This window comes from Colius striatus, chromosome 1 (genome assembly GCF_028858725.1).
Source record: "Colius striatus isolate bColStr4 chromosome 1, bColStr4.1.hap1, whole genome shotgun sequence".
In the NCBI taxonomy this organism is placed as follows: domain Eukaryota; kingdom Metazoa; phylum Chordata; class Aves; order Coliiformes; family Coliidae; genus Colius; species Colius striatus.
Window position 1 is genome coordinate 67,284,652 of NC_084759.1, and position 13,056 is coordinate 67,297,707.

Here is a 13,056-nt window from a genome sequence, read left to right on the forward strand (position 1 = left end):
AGTCTTCCTGGGACTGAGTGGTACTGCAGAGAATTAAAGTTCCCAGAAGACAATGGCCACTCCTACTGCCTCCATACATTTTATTTCTGTAAGTGAAAGAAAGGCTCCAACAGAATTATTCACCCTCCCCCTGCCCCCATAACTTCCTTCATCACTGCTCTATAAATTAGAGCGTGCAAGAATTTTTCTCCTGAGCAGCCTCTCAGGGCAAGTGCAAAACTCATTAAATGAAAACAAATGTTCAATCCTTCCCTGGTATTTCCCTCCATAGTTGACTTGTTAAAAAAAATAAATAAAATGCCCCCATAAAATTGACATAGAAAAAGGTAGGAGTTTCCTGTTTTGCTAGCTAAAGAGAACAGCCAAGCTGAGCCTTGGTGCAAGCAGTGGGACCATCAGTCCTTTGATTGGGTTTGTCCATGAAGGCAGAAGCAGTCTCAGAAGTGGGCAAGAGGATGCTGAACCCCGGGGGTAGATGGTGAACTATGGGGAATGAGGCATGTGTCTTCTTTTTGGAGCACAGCCCCTGACAGCCTCTGAGTGTGGGCAGCACATCCACCAGCAGTTTGAGAAAAGGTTTAAGCTGGCCATTTACTGACAAGAGGTGGACTCAGGTTGGCTCCAGAAGCAATGCAATGAAGGGAAATGCCACAAGGATATGTCAGCTTCACAGAAACAAGGAGTGAATTTTCATCCATGGTGATTAGATGGAGGTGTGAGCAGTGAAACTGCCTACAGGCTTTGGAGGGAGCAAAATGGCCACGTGATGCCAAACAGAGCCCTCCATTGGAGCTCTGATGCTCAGTCTGTGAAAACACAACGTCCTTGAACAAAATAATGTGGGAAATGCAGTTTTCTAGAAACTTTTGGGGAGACTGTACTGGAGCCCATGGGTGCCTGAAGCAGTGATATTTATGAATGGTAACTTGCCAGCAATGTGCTGAAAGGATCTGGTAGGAACACCAGAGTCCACGTGGCAGTTCTCCTCTGCCCTTGTGTGAACAAATGTCTTCATAACTCTCTGTCAGCGAATTGTACTAGCTGCAGTTCAGAGTAATCAGTCTCTCTTGGGAAGTTACAGTTTGACTTTTGCACTTGCCCTTACGAAGTAAAACTCTAAATCTTTGAATCATCTGACTGCCTTTGATCTAGCTGCAAGTCTGTTGAATACTTGGTGACTGGCATGGTTGAAGGAGGGAGAAAAGTACCACTGCTGTGCTAAAGTCATTCAGAGTGTTGAAAAAAGAGATGGATATGACTCATCTTCCTAGTGAAATGAGTTCAGTTTACATCATTACAATTTGTGTTACCCCACTTCAGAGCTGGGGAGGAACGGTTATTTTCTTAAATGAACGTTGTTTGTGAAAGTGAAAAGATATGTTTAGCTGTATCTTAAAATGACTCTTTAGAAGAAGATCCTGTCAATAGCAGAACTCACAGGTTGTTTGTAAAAAGCACTTTGATGCACTATGAAACAAAATCTTTGAAAAAAACAGATTGAGGGGTGATGTACCATTTCCAGGTGGAGCACACAGGGCAGAATGTGGGGAACCAGGTGCTAGACTCACAGCACAAAACCCCCAAGTCATAAGCCTAAGTGACGGCAATCCAGAAAAAGCTTTAGACTTCCCAAGGGTGCAATTTATGTCTCTTTAGAGGCTAATGAACAGACTCAGCTCACTGCATGTCTACCAAAATGTGAAGCTGAGCTTACTTTTCATTCCTAGTTATTTGAGTGCTGCTGTTTGCTTTGCCCCTTCACATAGGCCAAGAGGCACTTTTCTGTCCTACATTTGTTAGCTACATTCTTGTGACACTGTGAAGTGGGAGGACAGACCTAAATCCTGTACCAGGCTTAGTATTGTTTATAAGCATCATTTACAACAAATATCATCTGGTGGGCAGCTCTCTTGTGGTGGATAGGGCATTACCAAGGGTTAGTAGGTGCAGGCTAGCAAGATGTGCTGTAGAAGGTGATTTACAGAGAGGCAGCTTGATCTGTTGAAGCTACATTGGCTTTATTATGCCATAGCAACATCATGAGACCTCTTTGTTCTGAAATCTGTTCAGAAAAATGAGTGATAGCTGTACTAAGCCATACATTAAAAATAAAGGGCATTGTGCTCAATATTTGCAAGGCTTTCAGCCACATCCCTCAGCAATCATATCTATTAACGTGATTACTATCGATAGTGCACCCTTCAGTTCTGAATTTCCTTAATTTGAGCATTCATAACAATCTAGTATCAGCTGAAAGGCTTCAGTTTTTTTTTTTCCTTTCCTGAATATTGCTAGACAAAATTATTGTCAATGATGAGAAATCTTTTAAAACTGTCTTCCCCATGGAATTTAATTTTGGCATTTTTTAATATTTGGTGCTCTGAGAATGTCTGAAACAGGAGCAGAAATGGGGGGAAAAAAAAGCATCCTTGAGCATATGTTCAGAGCTCAGATTCAGCTGCAGCATCAGATTTGAATGAGATAGCAAAGTAGGACAATCACCTTTTACTCCTGAATGCTCTTGAGGTCAAAAGGAAGCAAACGTACCATTCAGCAACAGAGATTCCCAGTTTCTGAGGCAATCACTTATTTTTGCTGTTATCAGCTACTTGTACTACTGTATGTTATAAAAAATGACTCCCCCACCTTTTATATCCTTGTATTGTGCTTATTTGTGCAATTCTGCTGAGGCACTTAAGGAAAAACCAGAAGAGGTTTCAAGCTTCACACATAGTTGATGTGTGAGTGTATATGTTTATGTGTGAATATATAGATATTTTTCTGAAGGTTGTTACAGTCAGGCATCCCTGGATACATTTTTATATGCCCTATGTTAAATAGTGTATCTTACGATAACAAAAGGCAACCTTGTGGGTTCATAGAATTGTTTTGGTTGGAATAGACCTGTAAGATCATTGAGTCCAAGCACTAATCTCACACTGCCAAGGGTTCCTCAGCACCTCATCTACATATCTTTTAAATATTTCTGGGGATGATGACTTTACCATCTACCTGGGCAGCCTGTGCCAGTGTCTAACAAACCTCTCGGGGAAACAGTTGTTCCTAATATCCAGTCTAAACCTACCCTGCACAACTTGAGGCCTTTCCTCCTGTCCTATCCCTTGTTACTTGGGAGAAGAGATTGACTTCCACCTCACTCTGTTTTCCTTTCAGGTAGTTGTGTAGAGTGATCATGTCTCCCTTCAGTCTCTTCTTCTCTAGACTAAACAACTCCAGCTCCCTCAGCTGCTCCTCATCAGACTTATTCTCCAGAGCCTTCACCAGCTTCGTTGCCCATTTCTGCAAATGCTCCAGCCCCTCAATGTCCTTCTTGTAGTGAGAGGCCCAAAACTAAGCATAGTATTTGAAGTGCAGCCTCACCAGTGGCAAGTACAGGGGGACAATCACTTCCCTGGTCCTGCTGGTCACACTGTTTCTGACACAAGCCAGGATGCCATCAGCTTTCTTGACCACCTGGGCACACTGCTGGCTCATGTTCCGGGAAAGTATTGCAACGATGGTTATGGAAAGGTGAAGGAAAGTCAAAGAGCAGGTGTTGTGGTGCACTTTCTATCTGCCTGCATTGGCTAGTTTGCTCTACTATTACAAAATGGTCCCTGCTTTCCACATGTGCAGCAGAACAATCCTGCAGTGTAAAATAAGTCATGAAGTGCATCCTCAAGCAGGATCAGCTCACCAGCCAGGGCTGGTGTATGAAGATAAAACGCCAGGAGGAGGTTGCATGAGAAATACTAATTCCCACTAATGGTTGAGGGCAGAGGCGCAAGCATGAGTTTGATTTGATGCATTTTCTTCAGTAGAGAAGCAGGTCATCTTGGATCTGCTCCAGACAGCTTATTCTTGGCTTGTAAGAGTGAATAAATATCACTCCTTGCTTGTAAGGCCAGGTCCATGTAGGTAACTTTCCCCTGGGGAAGCTCTGCCAATCCCTCTTCATCTCTACCATGTTCCTATGATTGAGTGCATTATATAGTAACAGTACTCTTCCATACTCTGAAAATGTGTATTAGAGCCAGCAAACAGGGGCTCACGTGGCAGTATGGGTGGATGGACAGACAGCCTGGGTCTGGTGATAGCAACATTGGTATCCACAGCAGCGGCAGAGTATCATCTCTTGGCAAATGCTGTGTCAGGCTGCAAACAAGAGTAAGTTCAAGGAAGCTTAAAAAACACATCCCTGGAGGTTGTTGTCATAGCTCAAGTCCTTATGTCTGTAGCCACAGGCCATGTAACTGAGCTGCGGGAGCAATCATCCTGTAAGGAAGGAGCTGCTGTTCACCTGCTCATTCGAGGTGATTGCTGCCTTACTTCAGAGCTGGGGCTGCCTCGGCCTCCAAACATCTCTCCTGAGTAAATGACCTCAGAGATCATATTGATATCGATGTATCTTGCAATTGAACTCTGCATAACTAAAACAGAAGAGCTCCTCCCGTGGTGATGTAGCAGTGCTAAAGTAAAAAGTCCTTGTTCTGGAGGTTATTCTTGTGGTGGTGTTAGGAAAACCCTAGATGGAGGGATGCATGGCAGCAACACTACTATATTGCTTCTCTGTCTTAACCATGCCTGCCACAGGAAAAGTACATCACACCTCTCTGCAACCATTAGCTGCATTGATGGAGCTTTCATGTACCAGGCACTGGGGAAAAATCATGAAGGGTCTTAATGGCAGAGCTGTCAGGGCCCCTGTGTATGCTTGCATTGCCTGGGCTGGGGCCAAGAAAAGCCACAAGGAAAGAGCTGCTGCCATTGTGCATGGCTGCATGACCCGTGCTGCCTGCTACCTGTCACCACGGACGGCAAGGGTGGCTTCAACCATCATGCTTTCTCTTTAATTAGAACTTCCCATGAACATACTCCTGGGAGAGGAGATGAAGAGATGATTATTTTTCAAAAATTAGCCCCGTGGAAAAGGAGAAAGCACTTCAGTTCTCCTTTCATCATTTGCTCCCCTATTTGTGTTTATTGGAAACCAAAAAGAAAAAGAAAGGTAGAAATAATAAGAAAAATGAATAAACCTAAAATCCATAATTTGCTTTCAAAACAGTTCTGCACCATGGATGTAAAAAAAAAAAAAAGGAAAAGGAACCAAAGTGTTGACCTTTTCAACACTTGTAAATAGTTAATGGGCAGATGTCCATGAGGATGGGCTGTCTTTTTTTCTGTAGTGCCCAGTGACAGGACAAGGGGTAATGAATGCAAGATGGAACACAGACAGTTCCACTTGAAGGTGAGGAACTTCTTTCCTGTGAGGTTGAGAGAGCCCTGGAGGATTGGGTAACACTTCTATAGTGTCCAACAATAGGACTAGAGGTAATAGACATTAGCTGGAACACAAAAAGTTTCACTTAAACACAAAGAGAAACTTCTTTCCCGTGAGGGTGAGGGAGCCCTGGCACAGGCTGCCCAGGGAGCATGTGCAGTCTGCTTCTCCGGAGGTTTTCAAACCTGCCTGGACACCTTCGTGTGTGACCTGATCGAGTGAACCTGTGACTGGATGATCTCTAGAGGTTCCCAAGGCTGCAGGTGAAGGTCCTCGCTCTGAGAACACTGCAGCCAAGGGCACAGCCTGTGAGAGAGAGGACCTACCTGTGTTGCTTATGCGGTGGCAGCAAGAGCAGTGCTGCAGCACCTTGGCTGCAGGGGTAACACTTCTGCCAGGGTATTTCATGATGATCTTAAAGGTCTTTTCCAATTGTAATGATTCTGTGATTCTACAATTCTGTGGTTCCATGAAATTCTTTCCAAGAGGGTAAGCTATGGGGTAAAAGTCCACATTGTGGCTTCTGGCCAGAGAGCTATGTTCTTGCTGATATTAACTACAACCAAGGGGACCAGGGTAAGGTATGGCAGCCATTGCACTGGGGCACATACAGCTCCCTCAAAAAAATTATGCATTTCTGACTATCTTTTTTCCAAGCCTATCAATCACAGATGTGTGGTTGTTCTGGTTTAGCAAGGAGCAGCTTTTGGCTTAGTAACAGGGGGAGCGGGTTGCAGTGAAGACCCTCCCCCGGCTCCTGGGTTCAGACCCACCTCCGGCCCGGCTGGGCCAATCTGGCGCCTCTGCCACCACTATTTAGGGGACGGGAATTTGGAATGCGAGTCGGGAGGTGTGAGAGTGATACAAGATGGAGGCAACCACGCGGACCCTTCAGCCAGAGAAGGAGGAAGGAAGGAGAAGCAGTAGACCAGAGACTCCTCTGCAAGCCGAGGCGAGAATACAAGCTGTGCCCCTGAAACCTATGGAGATCCATGGCAAGACCGAGAGTTACCAGCAGCTCCATGTGAGTGAGCCCGGACGGGCGAGGGACTGTGTGGGGAGACGGCCATGGCCCAGGCCGTGTTGGAGAGCCTGCGCGCCGCAGAGCAGCCCCACACGAGAGGCAGAGAGGAGCTGCAGCCTTTGGAATGGGTGCACGTCGGAGCAGTCATGCAGGGCTGCCATGCGTGTGAGTTACCCCACGGACTCGCAGGGAGGACTGGTGTGGAGTTCACCCGTCCTGAGGAGGGCCAAAGGGCAGAAGCTATCGGGAACAGACTAACTGAAACCCCCACTGCCTGCCCCCCCGAACCGTTCGGGGGGGGCAAGGTAAAAACCCCGGGATCAGGGCTCTGAGCCCGGGAAGAGGGGAGGTGTGGCAAGAAGGTGTTCTTAAAAAGGCTGATTGGACTCTTCATTGATGTATTACTCTGTGTTGTTTCATTTTGGTTATGTTTTGGGTTTTTGGGGGTATGTTTTAGTTGATGTTGCATTAAATTATTTTCTGTTTTCTTCCCCAAACCGAGTGGCCTGGTCTGTTTTGTCCTGAACCTTAAGTGGCAATTAAGCTCCCCCTGCCCTCGAGCAGTCCTCAGCCTCTTCGGTACTTGAGGCTAATCGTGGCCTTTGTTCCCTGATGGGCCTAAACCAGTGGTATATATAGGAGTTCAGATGCTCCAAGATAGAAATGCTGACCTCTGCGATTCTTGAGCCAAATTGCTCTGGGCTGTTGGGCCTCACATTAGCAACTTTTCAAAGGCAGAGAAAAATCTCCAGAAAATACTGAATTTGCCTCAAAGCCTCACTTTTTCCTTCTACAAGACTGGTGGAGACTCCCTCTATAGTGAAGGAAGAAGTGTCTATCTCTTTTCAGTATCTATAGCACCTGACAACAGTCAAAGGCACTTCTATTGAAATAGTTGAGTGGAGTAATTCTCACATTCCAGAGGAGTCAGGAGCCAGACTGTTGCTGTTGTGGTCTCCTGAGGGTGCAGCATTTTCTTTGAGAGACTTTCAAGGACTCTTGGTGGCCCTCTAGGGCAGAGGGCCAAAAGCACCTCACAGCCAGCCTAAGGGATGTCCCCCATCCTCAGAGCAAACCCCTAATGAGGAAACCTTCTCCAAGAAAGTCTCTGATCTCACTGTGGAGAATAATACTCATTATAGACCTTGCTACAAAAGATGAAGAGGTTTGTATGGGTCTGGCATGAGTGCACTTGTAATAAAAAACTCTGCTGCTATTAAGCAAGTGCCTTGAGTCCAATCTTAGTTGCTTGTCCAGGAGGTCCAGTCAGCAGAATGCTGGAGGCTGGACATTTGCAGCCCTTCAGAAACACCCCAGGACTGAGAACTAATGTTCTGACCACCTTCATTCACCCTTCAACAATGGGCTGCTCTCTTATGTCTCTTTTTGTTAGTCTTAAAGATTATGGTACAACAATAGTTGCAGTGAATTAAAATCTGTCTAATGCAGCTTGATCTGCAAACAGTGCAGACTGGGGAGAAGTGGCTGGTCCTTAGAGCAACACATGATACTCAGGTCCGGTTTTCATTATTTTTAATCTGCAAGAGCAAGTGTGTCCAGTTTAACAATGCAAAAAGCCTCTCAATTACATGTACAAACTGAATAGATACCAAAATGAATTCCTGCTGAGCTTTTACACAAAAGCTTTCTACTGCTCGTTGCTAATGGCAATCAACTCTCCATCTTTGCAGGACTTGTGACCTCAGAGCTCGAAAAAAAGAGATCTCTTAATCATATTTTTGTCCCTGAAAGAGTTTATTACTGAAATCCAGTACCCTGCTTTTTACCTTTAGCAGCAAAAGTCTGTGATTTCAGACCTCAGCTGGTAGCTCCTGTACTTCTCTGGGCTCAGCCCCTTTCTTCTCCTTTCCTTTGTGTTTCTTCCAGTTTACCAGCTCCATCAAATAAATAGATGGCTGTTACGATTATACTTCATGCTGAGTTAAATGTTACTAACAGTGTTAAAGGATTGCTATAGAACAAAATGCCCCCTGGTTGAAAATACTGTAGTTAAATGTGGAAAAATGTGGGTCTCTCCACACAGTGAAAGTACAACTTAAAGCAGTTGGGTTTGAAAAGTGCTTTAGGTGTGCAAACATAATGCATACTTTCGTTATCAAAATATATCTAGATCATTATTGCTCTTTGAAATCACATGGGGTCTCTGCTGGAAGGTAGCTGTAATGAAAATTACTCTGTCTAGGATTTCCCATTGGGCTTTGTTTGCTCTGTAACTGAGGGAGAGGCTAGAGAAACGCTGATGCTCAGGGTACTGGGCTACCGTGAAAGTCCTTCAGCTTTTCTTTGGTGTTTTCTGGCCCAGGGATATGAAGCAGGCATAGCATTTGCTTCAGGTCTTGCTAAGTCTCAAGATGCAGGATAATAAAGTCAAGATGTTATTGAGTCCTAAAACCAGGTTGCCTTTGAAAATAACGTTTATTAATTATGATTTTCTTCTCTGTTTGGGATACCTGCACTGGGATCTGCGGTACCACAATATCAACTTTTCAGAAAGAAAAAAATAGAAGGAACGGTTTAACAGTGCTTTGGCAATGTAAACTTTTAAGATTTCTGATATTTTTTTGTGGGGGGAAGGGTTCTTCTGACAGATGTGCACGGTTTGCAAAAATCTCGAAGGAATGTGAATATCGGAAAAAACACTCGTGCCAATGCCAACTGTTAATGTCCCATCTGCTTTCCCAAGACTCCAGGCCCTCTGCAGTTCTTCATCTCGTCTCAGGTTTTATGGGACTTTTTATATCACTGGCCCTGCAGGAATGAAGACAAGCCCCATTGATAAATAACTGTATGTATCACAAAAGTGCAGCTTGTGGACCAAGTTCCCCATCTGTACCCTGGGCCAAGGGCCAGGTGCTGGGAGATGGGACAATTCCCTGGAGGACTCTGATTTATCAGTTTTCTATACACCTGCATGCAAGCGGTTGCAGAATTCCCTTGCCGTGGTTATGCAAATGCACACACTGTCAAATAATTTCAAGGATGGATAATAACTTCCTAACTGTGTTTTTAAGGGAAGTGCATATGTTTTGTAACGCCTGCTAACAAGCTGTAGAGGAGTACCATGGAAATCAGCATCCCTCTGCCCCCGTCGAGCCTCCCAAATGCCATTCAGAGCAGTTGGCTTTAATTTTAATGGAGAGAATTGCTTTAAAAGCTTATACTCTCTATAGTATTATGAAACATGTGCCCTGAAAGGCATGCTATTTAAGTTGCTTTCTTGTTTGTGTACAATTTAGTGCAAAAGAAAAAAACAAAGGGAACAGGGAAATGTGGAGGTTTTCTACTGCCCTTCCCTTAGAAGCTTTTTGAGAAGGGCTGAGATGTAAAAGCAAGGGACACTATTGCTGCTGCATCAGAGATGGCAAAGGGAGGGATACACTTTGGATGAGCAGGGGTGAAACATGAAGGTGAGGAGCTGGGTTCTGCCTGCAGAAGGGGAATTTGTGCCATCAATTAACACAAACAACAAAGGGGAAGTGCTTTTTGGTGTTTCACAAGTACTCTCACCATTTCAGGGTATGACAACAACCTTACAGGGAAACTGTGACCTGGTACTCCTCTCAGCATCAGTGGGGGTGGAGACGGGTCTCCTCACACCTGAGTGATGGGCTCAGTTTGAAACCTCAACCAGAAAGCTGTGAAACAGAAAAAAATCTTGCTTTCTTTAGCTCAAACTAAAGCACAGGATCTTTTCTATTCCTAATCTACCTGCAGAATAAATGGCTTGATAAACCCTTTCTGTATCATTTCATGAGAAGAAAATCAGGGTGATTTAGGCAGAAAGACAGATTCATATGAGGGGATAAGGTCCTGGTCTACATCTTTCTTGATTCAGCTGTAGGCTTTCTGCCTGGTACATGGTTTCTGGCCTCATCCTGCACTTCTCTCCAGGCTAAACTGAAATGGTTTCATTTGCACATAGCTCTGGGCAGCACCTTCAGCCCTGGGTTCAGACACAGCTGCTAAAACATTGCTGAGGTGATGTTTCAGAGTTTAAAAACCTCTTACTCCCTGGAAGGGCAGCTCCATTTCCCACCTTTAACCAGCAAAAAGACAGAACAGTTCCAATGGGACCTCGAGTGACTCCCAGTGTGGAGGCAGCTCTACCTGGGAGCAGCACAGTCCCTACTCTTGCTGGAGCAGGCAGCTGGGTGGATGCTGCAGGGAAGCCTTCAGAAATACTGTAAGAAACAGAAACAGTTAATTTTCCCCTTTCTCCTCACTGTGCTTTGATCTAGACTTTTCCCAAAGGCAGGGTGTAGCATTTTTCACAGTCCATATTGATACTAAAGGTGTATCTGATCACTGTCTCTAGATGCACCTAATTCCTCCAATAATCTTTATAGCTAGATGAAGACAAATTAAGTCTAGTTGCAAAATGAATGTGCATTAAAGAAAGGCTGAATGTGATAAGGTTGTTCAGCTTGGAGAAGAGAAGGCTCTGGGGAGACCTTAGAGCAGCCTGCCAGTACCTAAAGGGGCTTAAAAGAAAGATGGGGACAAAATTTTTACTAGAGCATGTAGTGATATGAGAAGGTATAATTGTTTTGAACTGAAGAGTTCAACATTTCATGGTTTTGGCCTAGCTGGCAGTGAAGCATCATGACAGTCTCTTTTTCACTGCCCCCCATCCATCCTTAGGATGGTGTAGGCTCCAGTGAGATGGAAGGAAAAAAATAACCATGAACCTTGTGGATTGAGACAATGGCAAGGAGGACTCACTGCCTATTACTGTTCCGGGCAAAACAGACTCCAGTACTCAACTTAGAGAGGAAAGTAAGGAAAGTTTATTCTACTGCCTACTAGAAACAGGTTAGAAAGCAAAACTAGAGCACGATGATGAGAAAAATATAATCAGCACTTTAAGATCCCTCTCTCCCCCATCCCTCCTTTCTTCCCGGGCCCAGCTCACTGCTCCCAATATCTCTACCTCCTCCCCCCTCAATGGCTCAGGGGGCAGGGAGTGGGGCATGTGGTCAGTCTCTCACAGATATACTCTGTTGCTTCTCTCTTCTCAGATGAGGACAAACCCTGGCATTCTCCCCCTGCTCTAACATGGGGTCCCTCCCATGGGATACAGTCCTTAATGAACTTCTCTGCATGAGTTCTTCCCAACAGCTATGGCTACTGCTCACAAACTCCTCCAGCATGAGACTCCTCTGTGGCAGCAGCATTCTGGGCACCTTCTGCTGCAATGCCGCCCTCCCACAAATTCGAGGCCTCATTTGGGCACAGTCACTACCCTTGGCATGGGGTCCTCCATGAGCTGCCAACAACTCCCAGCTTCATCACTCCACAGGATGCAGGGAAGTCTCTGCTCCAGCACACCTCTTCCTCTCTTCCCTTGCTGACCTTAGGGTCTCTGTGGTCACTTCTCTTTCTTCTCCAACTCCTTGCACCACCATCAGCCAGAAAAGAAGAAGGAACAGCAAGAAAGAACAGGAAGAATCCTCCTCTTTCAACTCCTTAAAAAGTGATTGCGGAGGCTCTCAATTGTCTCACTCCCAGAAGTGGGTTTGGCTCAGAGCTGGGGAGAGTTTTGAGCAACTTCTTCAGGAGCCATCTTTACAGCCCCTTCCTCGCTACCAGAAACAGCTCCACACAAACCCATGACAGTATAAGGAAGACCTTTTTTATGATGAAGATGGCAAAACACTGGAAAAGGTTACCTAGAGAGGTGGCAGATGCCCCATCCCGAGAAACATTCAAGGTTGAGCTGGGTCGTGCTCTGGCGCTCTGAGCAACCTGATCTGGTTGAAGATGTGCCCACTCATTGTGGGAGAACTCTTTACTGGGTCTGCACTGCAGCCCTCTCCCCCTGTTACCAAACAAAAGCGGCTCCTTGGAAAACCATGACAGTGGCATACTGTTAAACCACCCTCCCTAAACTCTGAAAAATCCTTCTTGTCAAAATTACTGATAGTGAAATTCCTCTTTAACCTACTCAGCATCAGGTGATGCTGGCCTTTGTCAAGCAGCCAAGGCATCCTCAAACAGTGATGGTGCCCTGGGGGATGTGAAGTGCATAAGAGCAAGGCAGCTCTGGTGAGGGAATGCAAAACAGATCTCAAATGGTAGTAAATATTTCCCTGGAGATGCAGAATACTGACCAGATGGATGGGAATTTCCCTGTGTAGTAAGGCTACACCTTCCTAGTGTGTGAGGACAAGGCTTTAATTTTCTGAGAGCATGATGAGGGACTCATTCCTCAGGCACAAGTTGTCCTTCATTAACAGTATAACAGACTCAAAACAAAGCAAAAAAGACAAAAAGAAGGAAACAACCAGGCTTAAAAGCAATACTGGGGGCACAGCCGTGTTCTGGGTTCCTTGGGTGTTTTATGGCCAGTAGTTCCAGTAGTACTTCAGTTAGAAAACAACAACAATGATAATAATAATAAAAAATCACAGAAATCAACTAGCACCTTCTTAAATCAATACAGATGACAGCAATCAAATTATGGGAAAGCATTTGATTTTGCCTTAATTGCTTTTTGATATTTTTTAGGGAAAGAAATACTTTAGAAACTTGATGGTCTTTTACTGAGTAGATGAATAAATCAAAAGAAACCCGCTTTATTCCTAGATGAACAGACTGCATTCTCAAATTAATCAATGCACTTGAGGAGAAGCAAATTAAAGCACTGGTAGTTTAATAAACAAAAGTCATACAACTTTTTATGAATTGTGGAAGAAACTTGTGGAGTGCCCCCAGGTGAAGGTAGCCCATG